This window comes from Molothrus ater, chromosome 3, assembly GCF_012460135.2.
Source record: "Molothrus ater isolate BHLD 08-10-18 breed brown headed cowbird chromosome 3, BPBGC_Mater_1.1, whole genome shotgun sequence".
Lineage (NCBI taxonomy): Eukaryota > Metazoa > Chordata > Aves > Passeriformes > Icteridae > Molothrus > Molothrus ater.
The window spans coordinates 50,303,370-50,315,833 of NC_050480.2; the positions used below are offsets into that span (position 1 = coordinate 50,303,370).

At 41.9% G+C, this 12,464-nt stretch overlaps 1 protein-coding gene across 1 annotated transcript in view; it reads right to left on the bottom strand.

Moving 5' to 3' along the window:
* Positions 1-12,464, bottom strand: part of NHSL1 (NHS like 1) — a 181,197-nt gene that overhangs the window by 81,404 nt on the left and 87,329 nt on the right.

The following is a 12,464-nucleotide window of genomic DNA, read 5'->3' on the forward strand; positions in this document are numbered from 1 at the left end:
ATGTAAGATGAGGGAAAGGCTGTGGATGTTGTCTGCTTGGATTTCAGTAAAGCCTTAAAGAATTTCCCACAGCATTCTCCTGGAGAAATGAGTAGCTCATAACTTGGCTGGGTGCAGACTTGGCTGGGTAGAAAGCTGACTGGATGGCTGGGCCCAGAGAGTGGTGGTGAATGGAGTTACATCCAGCTGGCAGCTGGCTGCTAGTGGTGCTCCCCACAGATCAGTGTTGGGGCCAGCCCTATTTAATATCTTTATCAATTATCCAGGGGATCAAGAGCACCCTCATTCAGTTTGCTGAAACCAAGCTGGGCAGAACTGTTGGTCTGCTGGAGGGCAGGAGGGCTCTTGCACAGGGATCTGGACAGGCTGGATCAGTGGTACGAGGACAACTGTGAGGTTCAACAATGCCAAGTGCAGGTCTTGTCATTGGGTCACAACAAACCCATGCAGCAGGGGAAAAAACACCTGGAAAGCCACCTGGCAAAGAAGGACCTGGAAGTGCTGGCCAACAGTGTCTGAACATGATCCAGCATCTTGGCCAAGGCAGCCAGTGGCATCCTTGCCTGTATAAGGAATAGTGTGGCCAGCAGGTCCAGGGCAGTAATTGTCCTCTTGTACTCAGCACTGATGAGGTCACACCTCAAGTCCTCACTACAATAAAGTCACTGAGGTGCTGAAGCATGTCCAGAGAAGGACAACCAAGCTGGTCTGGAGCACAAGTCATGAGGAGCAGCTGAGGGAGCTGGGAGTGTTTAGCCTGGAGAAAAGGAGGCTCAGGGCAGAACTTCCTGGTCTCCAGAGCTCCCTGAAAGCAGGCTGCAGCCACGTGGGGGTTGGCCTCTTCTCCCAGGCAACCAGCAACAGGACAAGAGGAAATGCCCTCAAGTTGCACCAGGGGAGGTTTAAATTGGGTATCAGGAAAAATTTCTTCACTGAAAGGGCTGTGAAACATTGGAACATGCTGCCCAGGGAAGTGGTTGAGTCCTTATCACTGAAAGTATTTAAAAGATCTGTGGCATTGGGGGACACAGTTCATAGATGGACTTGGCACTTGGTAGTGCTGGGTTAACATTGGACTGAATTCTTTTAGCCATTGGACTGAATTCTTTTAGCCATTGGACTGAATTCTTTTAGCCTAAATGATTATAGAATCTAGGCAAGGAAAAAAGGCGAAACTTGGTTTTATTAACAGAGTGGTGCTGCAGTATATAGTAAAAAAAAAAACCTCAGGGTGTCAAAAGATGAGCTGATCTTCTGTTCATCCATTTTAAATATAAACTGGTAGGTAACAGTCAGTCCCGCAGGGCAGGATTTTCTATTCTGTAGGGCACAACATTCAACACTGAAGAGCATTATTCAGCTCTGCTGGGCAGAGCATTCATTCACTGATTTTCAGACAAGAGAGCAGCAGCTAATATGTTGGGCACACTACAATAAATGCAACAACATTAAAACATCAGTAAAGGACCAAGAACGGCAAACCTAATTGTCTAAAAGTTAAAAATAAAATAGTCATGTTATTCAATTTTCAGCCTGAAGGGGTTTCCCTGCCTATAGGTGCACATTTCAGTCACATGTTGGTTCCACCCAGAGATGCTTTTCCGCATCCCATGCCACTGGTTTGCATTGCAAGCACAAGGATGTCACACCTACTCCATGCTACAGATCCCTCCCTCTCCTCTCATGATAACTTGCCAATGTAGATATAGTTTTTCATGATCGTTGCATATGCTCAAGATAAAATAGTTCTATTATTTTTAAAAGCACAACCAATGAAAAAAAAAATCACCTTTTCAGGCTGTTTCTGTCAGCAGCCTAAGGAATGGTCGTAACTTAGCAAAGATAATTATTACATTAAAAGAACTAAAACAAGACTTTGTATCAAATATAATCCCATTAACCTGGAATGGTTCAGTAGTAAATTTTTAATCTGAAGTGTCACATTTACTTGCAAATCGTATCTAGGCAAGATAAGCCAGTTAGCACTAGCTTCTTATGAACTATGACTAAATACAAGCCCACCTACTTTCCAACAGGTCACATAAAGGCTTTCTAAAAAGAGTAAGTAAACTCTTGGGTTTACAGATCAGGCTACAGGAATGCATCCATTAGAAAGAATAATGACAAAAATATGCACCCCTTGACAAAGAAAAGATTACCCTAATGAGGAGCAGTACAAATTAGCAGTATTTCAATTCAAAACCAAGTCACACCCTAAGAAGAACATTCTTGTTAAGTCCCAGTCAATAATATATCTGTGTGATGTGTGAACTTTTCACTATCAACTACACAGTCTTGATGTTTTTTACAGAAAATTCGTATTGACTTGTCATTTTTGTGTCTTTAACAGCAAATGGACTGCTTTTTCATGTGGAATATGAAGTTACCAAGCCAACACTCAACTGTTTTTAAAACAACTGATTTTTCAATGAAATGATTGAATGCAGATGCTACTGCTATGCAGCCCACCAGGCCATTCTTTCATGTATCCAGAGTTGCTGCTCTGTTAAAAAAAAAAGTCAAATGGTTCAGCTTCACAAAATAAACCGGAAAGAGCAGCCATCTGAATGTATACAAGTCCACAAATTAAGACAAATGAAACCAATAGACAAGACCCATTTGTCAGTCTGTTTACTAAAAAAAAAAAAAAAAAAAAAAAAAAAAAAAAAAAAACCCCACCTAAATTATTTTTAACATTTTGAATTTATTTCAAAAAATTGAATTTCCAAGGAATACTCTGGAAAATAAGTCTCCTTTCTGATAAATCTCCCTGTATGCCGAACTTCTGTTGGAGAAGGATCTTCTCTGCAATGACTCACTGAGCAATGCAATATGCCCTGGTTATGACAAGGTCCATATTAAATCCACAAATTGAGACATGAAAAATTTACATAATTCTTCAAACCTATGCTTCATGTAATTTTAGAATTATGTATTCCTAAAATTCCATATTTTGACAGACTATAGGCCACTGAATCAAGGTTAATCTGAAGCTGAACAGATTATAAACCTTTTTGTTTATAAAAAGAGTCACTCAGCCTTTATATTATGCATTAGACTTTAAAAAAAATGAGAGCAAAGCCACACAACTTAGCATGATAATTCAAGAACAGGTCTAAAAATTTTAGCAGGAAAGTAAAATTATTTTTAACTGACTGGAAAACAATCCTTTAAGATGAGAAGCAATATGACAAGAGCAACCTCTGCATGGGAGAACAACATGAGAAACCCTTCAAGATCTTCAGAGTGGAGCTACAAGCTGTGTGACCTGACAGAGTGGGATGTCTCTCACCACAGCAATCTCCTGGACCAATGTCCTAACCAGCAATACTGCTCCAGAGCATGAACTGACTCGTGAAAATACACATTGGTGTACTGAAGATTGAGCAAAAAAAGGCTTTGAAAATAATCAAAAACTGTCTTCCAAATATCCATTAGGCAGGAAACACGGCTTTGCATTTTCTTCTGTTCTCCTGATTTGTCTGCCACATTTACTCCAGCACTCTGCCTGTAAGGAGAGAAGTTAACACTGACCCTTGTTCCCACCTTCAGTTTTCCAGCCTGGTTTGCATGAGGAAGGGCACCTCTCCAGAAGGTGCCGCACAAACAATGGCTCCTGGTTGCTCCCAACTACAAAAACCTCCTTGCGATCTCAGATTCATCTGAGGTATGAAACTAGGACAACAAAATCTGAATGACTGAAGAACACCCACTTGTGCATTCAAATGGTGGAAAGATTTTCTCCTGTTTTAACACAAGCTTCCCTGCAAATTGAGCCTTCAGACAAGAACTGGCAACTTGTTGGCCTTAATAATGAATGGAGGAAAAAGCTGGGTTTTCCTCATTACTTAAGCATCATGATTCTTTATCCCACATAAACACGTTAAAGATGCAGCAATTCTCTTAAGGCTGAAAGTCACACAAAAGAATCCAAGATTTCATGACTGAGATGCAGAGATGTAGACAGAAAGCACATTACTCTCCTGAAAAGCAGGATCTGCCGATGCTGGAGATGCCTCTGCTTGAGCACCACAGGTATTAGTCCTTAACTATGGGATATGGCTAAAATTCCTGGCTTGTATTTCTGTTTCAGCACTACTGATGGGTTTCAACTGAAGTGGAGATGGATTAAAAGTCAGAAAGACAAAGGGGCCAGGATGCTATGCTGCAAATAGCAGATTTTCAACATGTCTCTAGATTTAAAGTTTTCACAGGCCAAGAAGACCTTATCAACAAGCAGCCTGAAGTGAGACACAGCAGTAACTCACTATGTATGTAAAAACAGTGTGACACAGGAAAAGAGCAAGAGAAAACTGAAAGGTGTCGGCAAGGTCTGGAGACTTTGAAAGCAGGAGATCTGTAAGATAAAACTTCTAAGGAGAGTGCAGCACAGCTGGCACTAGAGAAGAACAGGAAAAGTCCAGCAATCCCGACCAGGCTGAGCTTTTGGGGAAATTTTCCCCTCAGCAGTACCTGTTAGTGAGTCTAAAGCAAAGAATGGGGTGAGCAGGGCACATCTGTGAGATGCTTTGATGCCGTGAGAACCTGCAGCACACCCTGCTCCTCATCCAGCCTTTTCCTGTAGCCAGCCTCCACTGAAAGAGAAACTTCAGAAGATGCAACTATATATTTAAAGGGAAAATTCTTCCTGATCTTCACAGGAGGACCAGGAGAAGCATTTAAACATGGGACAACTACAACGTATGCAAAGTGCTAATGCAATGCTGTCCCCAAGTTTCCATGTAGCTCTCTGTCACAGACTTCCCTTACCAGCTCGAGAGACTCTGATTTCGAACTCTCCACGTTATCAAGAAACATCTTAATAACGTTCTTTGTCCACATTATCCTGTTTGGACGTCTGTTTCACAACTTCCCTCCTTAGATGGTTTGGAACCTTTTAATGTCTGACTTCAATTAATTCAGAACACAGTCATAACCATTTATCTTGTGCCAGTACTCTCCTTGGACTGCAACAGGTTTCCTCCCTCCTTGTGGTATTTACCTCCCAAGCTACCAGCTAGACTAAATAAGCTGTGCTTTTATAATCTGCATATGGCCAGCAATAAAGTTTAAAATATTTTAAAGTCTTAAAGTCCAGAAAACTTATACAAGAACTTCAAATGCCAAAAACATTTTCTGAATTTTTTTAAATATAGCTAGAAAAAAGTGGGATGCTCTGGATGACTGGGCTAGTATTAGAGAGAGATGCCTGAGGTAATTATAGACTGTTTTGCCAGCCATTAACCACAGGCAAGAGCACAGCTGTGACAGGACTCTGAATAAAAGAATTAATAAAATTTCCATTTCTTAATACCAGGCAAAGTGCTTTCACAGGGAACAGGTCTCCCATTTGACAACGGTTTATGGCATTTCCCTGGAAGTAACAGCAGTCTTCTGCAAAAATGCTTTTGTGGGGGGATGGGGCTAGGGGAGAAAGCCAATGTAGAAGAATGACAAGCATAGAGAATACAAATCTGGTAACACAATACTTACACAACGTGCAATCATTACTATGCTTAAAGCACTGAAAAATTCATGAAGATATTAATAGATTTCGAGTATGTGTGTGCTGTCTCAAAGACCACTTCAACATGGAATTCTTTCAGTGCTTTTGAATCCAATCAGCTGTGCATGCTACTTCTACATCTAGTTCAATGTTCTCTAGCCTGCATGCATTTTACTGCTTAATTTTAAGTGCTGGCTTCTTGCTGCAATTGGACAGAAATTCACTGCCCTCTATTATTGCTTTGCACAGTGATGGCCAAATTCATTGTACTGCAGCCCGCCAGACAATGGAGGGGCTTAACAGATATTGCGTAAAAGCAAACATGAGCAGGTCAAGGAAAACAGCAGATGATCTTTCTGCCTATGATTCATTTACCAACAGGCCCTCCTCAGGACTGCAGCGCTGTGTGAATTGTGCAAATGGCTCCTGTTGCAGCCTGCAGTAAAGACCCAGATGTGGAGCAGAAAGGCAGAGTGTGCATTAAATGCACATGTGAAGGAAAAGTTGTGTCTTAATTATACAGTTGTGACAGTAGAGGAGTCAATTTCCATAATCTTAAGAATAATACCACCTGAGTCAACAAATGGACTACAAACATCAAGTATTTTTTTCTGTGTGTGTTTATACTGTGCAGTGTTTGAAAAGCACAAGCTGAGTTCAAGTACTGAGAGCCAGGCACATACAGCAGTCTGCCCTGACTCCACATTTCTAATCATCACCTCAAGATTTACTGATGGAGAGCTTCAATACTAACTGATTTCACAGCTCAATCTGTCTGGCTTGTGTTGTCACCATACCATGGTGAAAGCCCATGTGCCCTGGGAAAGGCTGCTGTACCTGCCGGAAGAGATTTTTATCCAATGCCTGAACACGTTCACCCTGCCTCACCCACTGCCACTGACCTTCTTAAAAATTTAACGGAAAAAATAGGCACCCACACCCTGTTCTATGAGCAAAAAAAAGCAAAGCAAAACAATAGGCATTCATTCTGCAGGTTCTGTACCCATGCCATTTGGTGGGCTCCTCAGAGGCGGTCAAATGAAACAGCTCCAAGTGTGGAACAACATGCCTCCACAATGAGGTGATTAAATGTATTTATAGGCAACCTCTGAATTGCAGAAGCAAGAACTGGGGTGCTCCATTCTCCCCCAGTGGATCAGCATGGCACAAATACTCCCTGGGATTTGTATCTGTGCTACAAACAGAGCCAAGAAAGAAGCAGGGTAGGCACTGCAGGCACAGCTGCAGCTCTGCCACCCAGGCATTCCACTACCTTCGGAAATTCACTTTGTTTTTATATACACTGCCCCTTCCAATGCATTGAGATTGTAAACAAATCCAGGCAGAAACAGTGTTTTGTTGGTGCTCAAGTACATTCGACAATAGGACTGTAGCCATAGGTGAAGGACTTGAATGATACTTAAAAGCAGAAGAATATATTCAGTATTTCTGAGCATGGACTAACTTCAGCAAGAACATTAGTATCCAGACCTGTAATCTTCCTTTTGTTATGTTCAATTTCATACCATACTTCCAGGCACAGTTAGAAGCCATTCCATTCACTGCCAGGGGACAGAGAAAGGCCAGTCCTGTAGCAGATGCTGTCACCCACAGCCATGAGCATGTCCTTCCCTACCTCCAATCCTCTCCTGCCTACAGTGTGAATTAATAAAGCTGTCATTTAATGACCAAAACCTTCAAACTTTATGCAGTCTTAAACAGTAAAATCTTCCTAGCAGCTAAGTAGAAACTGATTCCCCCCCACAAACACACATCATGAGAACACAACATGTCTGACAGTTCTTGGTGGCGCAGCTGACAAAGCCAACCTGGCATGTCCAAGGTTCACACAGGTGTAACCTGTGAGAACTGAGACATAGGGTTTTTAATCTTACACGCTTAATTGTCAATCTGTACTTATTCTGTGTTTGTTCAAACTGCTTTAATCCATCAAAGAACTGCAGATAGCAAGTGTCCTCAAAGTTACTCACCCTAATAAAATAATGCATATGATATAAAAAACAACTACAAAAATAATGGATCCCATTGTGATTATCCATAACCAAAACAGAAATTAAAAAATGAAATGAATACAGGGGAAGATATGTCACAAGATCAATCCAGGCTTAAACTAGACTCCTCATTTAATTCTGCCAGGAATCTTCACTTTGATAGATTCCTTCATTTAGATTATTTTAAGTCCCCTTCCTCATTTTGGCCTGGTGTTATATGCACAAAAAAGTAAAACTTTAAATAAATTAAAAAAAACAACTAGTACAAATTTTTTCTTGTCAAGTTCAACTTGGAAAACACATTTACTTTAAGAGAGAGAAAATCTGTTTCTGATTTCAAACATTGGATATTTCACGAGAAAATTTCCAAGAAAGGAATCCAAGGAATGTCCTTACATACACACAACACACGAGACAACTGGTGAGCAGCCCTGTGATCTTTTAAAAAAATATTTTTAAAAAAATCTGCATTTCTATAATGGAACTCTTCTCCAGAGAGCAAGCAGCACATGCCTGGGATTTTTCATGGATAGCTTCTATCATAACTTCTTGCTATTATTAGTATAAAAGACTTCCCTCCCAAATGCACAGCTGTAAGAAAAGCAAGGATGGAAAATACTGCCCAAGTGCAGGCAGTGAGCACACATGCCTTCTTTACAGCATTTCTTGGCACTTTCTTTCTGCCTTTACAAAAGCTATGAAGGAAAGAGAAACTCCAGTCTGTTATCACAGAAATGTGAGCTCATTTTTCACCACGTGCCAATGAACAGTTCATGACGTTCCTAGGAATTAATTCTTTACCAGGGAAATTATTTAAATATTCCATTTGTACTCCTTCAGTCCTAAAGATCACTAACTAGGACCCAGATTGCCTCTGCTGCAGGTGCCCAACTTAGCTCAAACTCCAATATATGTTTCAGGAGATGGGGGCACCTGAAGGCTGTGAAGGGTAGCCCTTAGATGGGCTTTTGTCTTGGAACTAGCAACTTATTCACAAATAAAACCTGAAAACGTTGAAAAGTATTTTCAATGTGAAATGCATTTTCCTATGCATTCAACTTAGGATTTAAAAGAAAAAAGCTAGAGTAACTCAATTTAATTATGTAAGGCAAAAGTATTTTGCTTCTGTACAAGCTCATTTGCTGTACATACGACAATATCTGAAAACTTCACTCCTTGGTCCATTTTCAGACAGGTGATCTAGATTACAGAAGTCTCAGTTGCTGCCTCAACAGGCTTGAAAACCTTTTACCTATTATACTTTTCATTTAAACCATTTCTGTCCTGTAGTATTAATGCTACAGCAAAAGTTTCATCTTGTATTGCTTTGTAATTCCAGTGATCTGCTGAATTGTTGTGCATTGAAAACCTCTTGTTGGGGAAGTTTCAAATTTTAAACTGTGCAGATTTTTTGTGCACGAGAGCAATTTCATTTAAGATAAACCACTGCATAGCAAACTGTGTTGTGCAATTCGCTAAGGTTTTCTCTAGGAACACTGGATCACTACTCTGAAATTTGCAGGAAAGGAACTACTGTTCTTGGTTGTACCGAGATCCTTTAGTGGGAACTTTGCATTAATAGAAGATTAGTAGAATAAAAGTAGTCAATGGTTTATAGAATCATAGAACCATTTACTTTGGAAAAGACCTCTCAAATCATCGAATCCAACTATTAAGTCAGCACTGCCAAGTCCACCACTAAACCATGTCCCTAACTAGCTTAGAAAAACACTCTGAGCAAGCACTGATAAGCACTTAAGTAATTAACGTAATTGTTATTCTTTCCCAGGGAAATTGTTTTTTTTTTTAATAACAACTCCTAAACCCTTCCTTACAACGGCTCTCCGGTGTCAGCTTTCACCTTACTTCAGTACGAAAAGTAGCAGTAATATCAATTAAAAAAAAAAAAAAAAGAAATATGGGTGTGAAAGAAAACGAGCAAGCTTTTCCTAGTCTTTTAGTTTCAGAATCACGTGCTTAAGAAGTTCAATTAAAAAGGTAAATAAGACTATCTCATTGGACGTAAAAACTCTGGTTGTTCCGACGGTGGGCACCATATCTGAATGAGAGGAAGCATCACCCAGCAGAGCAGCAGAGTTTCTATCAAGCACCTGCAGTAACACAGCACGACCCACTACTCTCTGCTCTTCTCCGGGTGCCCCATGGCATCTCACCCGTGCGGGGGAAAACCCAAATGAAGGCAAATCCGCCCCTGCTGCTGTGTCACTGGCAGCGACGCTCCCCACACGGAGACTTGCGGCGGCTGCCGCGCCGGCCGCGCTCCTGCCCTCGCACCGCGCCAGCCTTTGTCTGCCGGGCTGCCCGGCAGCTTCCCGCACGATCGGGACAACGAAAGGAGCCACAAAGCCACGGGCTGTCCCCCAGGCCGAGCGGCCCCGCTGGGCACACCGGCAGCCGCTCCCCGCCCCGCACGGCAGCCTCACCTTTCAGGCAGAACATCCTGCGGCCCGGCGGGCAGCGGCGAGGCGGGGCCCGGCCTCCCTCCCCTCCGTCCCTCCGGGAAACGCGGCCGAAGGAGCGCGGCCACTGACGGGACGGGCCGCAGCTCCTGGGGAGGGACAGTCCGGATCATCTGTCAGCGTTTGTCACTGCCCTCCTGCAGCTCGTGGGCATCCAGGGGTCAGCGCCAGGGAAGGAAGTCACTGTAATCCAGCGCGCCTGTTCCTCACAAATTACTGACTCGGCTCTTGGTGATCCTGCCCCCGTGTCTGCTCTCCAGAAAGTGCTTTGAGCAGTTTTCTACTTCTTCTATAAATATAAAGTTTATCCATAACCCAAAATCTTCTAAGTGTATCTGAACAGTCAAACTAGAGAAAATGTTTCTTTTTGCAATACTGCATGTGCCTGTGTGCTTTAAGACTGCAGGTGGATGGATGCCCCATCTCTGCAAGTGTTCAAAGGCAAGGCTGGGGATGAGGCTTTGAGCAACCTGGTCTGCTGGGAGATATTCCTGGCCAGAGCAAAGAGGTTGGAATCACAAGGTCTTTCAGGTCCCTTCCAGCCCAAGCCATTCTATGATTCCACTACTCAGTACCAGAGATGTTGTGGCTAAAATGATTTATTACATTATTCACTGTTTCTGCAGAGGACACCTTCCGTAATAAAATGTAAGCATTTTATTTTATAAGGGTCGCAAAGAGCTGCCACTAGCACTGTGCTTATCCATGGTATTTGGGTCTAAATTAAGCTGTGTTTTGTTGACTAACCTGGCTTGGCCTTGTGCAGCAAAGAAACACAAAAACCAAAGAACAAGGTAAGGGTCAGAATAGCCTATCTTGCTGAACAAACAAGAATTGCAACTGTCTCCAAAAGTACAAATCCTAAAATCCTCCATGAAAAGCTAAATGAAAATAACACATGCAAACACATGCTATCTTTAGGTGGAGCTCCAAAAAAAAGCCCTGGCCCAGACACCTTGAAAACAGCAATTCAGACCCCAGATGAAGCAGTGTTGATGAGATGCTGAGTACCGTTAGCTGGGCTTTGATTTAATGATATTAAAGAATAACATTTCAATAATCTGTCCTCATGTAAGAAGAGTTACTTCACTTTAGAGTGGACTATGAGCAGGCTGTGGTGGCAGAAAAATTGAGACACTACATCGGAATAATTTGAAATTAAAAAAGAACATTTATACAGCTCAGCCTGCCCTTTCTCTTTCAAATCCTACTAATGTCAAGATTTCCTTATGCTCTGAGAACCAAAGGGGCCCTTTCCCCTTAATTCCATTTTCTAGTGCTCCAGGCATGCGTGTGCTCTTTCCTACCCTAACTTTTCAGAGGGCTCTGGGAGTAAACAGTTTATGGAAGCAAAATAAACAAAAACATATTGTAGCTGGAGGAAGGTTACTTGGATACCAGAGGGAGTTTAAGGTCCAATCTTGTTAAATCTACTCATTAATTACCTGCAAGGGGAAGTAAGAAGCGCATCAGTGATAATCACCAGGGACTGAGAGCAGCTGCCAACAATCGACTGGGAACTAAGAAAGGACACAGCAGATTCTAGGGGAATCACAAACATAAGTAGAAAATTTAAAAAAATATATACAAAAATAAGTAATTTATAAATAAACCACCAAAAAAACTACCAAAAAAGCCCCCAAACCAGCAGTCTGTTCTGTACATGGGCAGTGAGGAAGACTGTGTCAATAAACCAAGGAAGAGGAAGCCAACTGTGGAATAATAATAGTGTCTAAGAAATTAGACACAACTTAGAGACAATTGCTGAAAAGTCTGATTTGCTCTGGGCCATAACACCAGTGACACATACTCCTCTGGCAAGGTTTGGGCCCTTGGGGAAGTGTATCTTCCTTGGAGGATATACTCTGTCCTGTTCACCAGCTTCCCCTCCCACCCTCACCAGGAGTAGAGCAAAGAAGCATGAAAGGGATCCTCCTTTAACAGTGATGTCACTTTTCAGATATCCATTGGGAAAAACAATTTTTTGTTTGCTTAAAACAAAAAATAAGTGAAATAAAAATTCACATATTTTGGAAGAGGGCAGAATTATCAACCCCCAGACAAGCCTAAAGCAGTTTAGCATCTATTTTATTTGTTTTAGTGTGACAAGACTCTATGAGGGATCCAAGGACACATGCAGCTTTACAGCAGCAAAAACAAGGAGGCCTGATATCCCGTTGACTGCCTCAAAGGTAATGGACCTTGCCCTCTAGGAAGCTGACAGCTCCTTTCTCCAGGTCTTCCCTTGCCTGGCCATTTGCAGTGTGAAATCAAATTCCCATCAGGGAACCAGTTCTCCTACACCCTACATCTCATATTGCAGTCTGTGACTCTAGGCAACCAAATTTCCCGATCATACCTGGGTGAACTCTATGGAAATAACATGGAAATATCTTCCAACAGCCATATTACAAAATATGCTGACTCTGCAAAGTATTACATGCTGTGCTGGATACCAAGAGACAG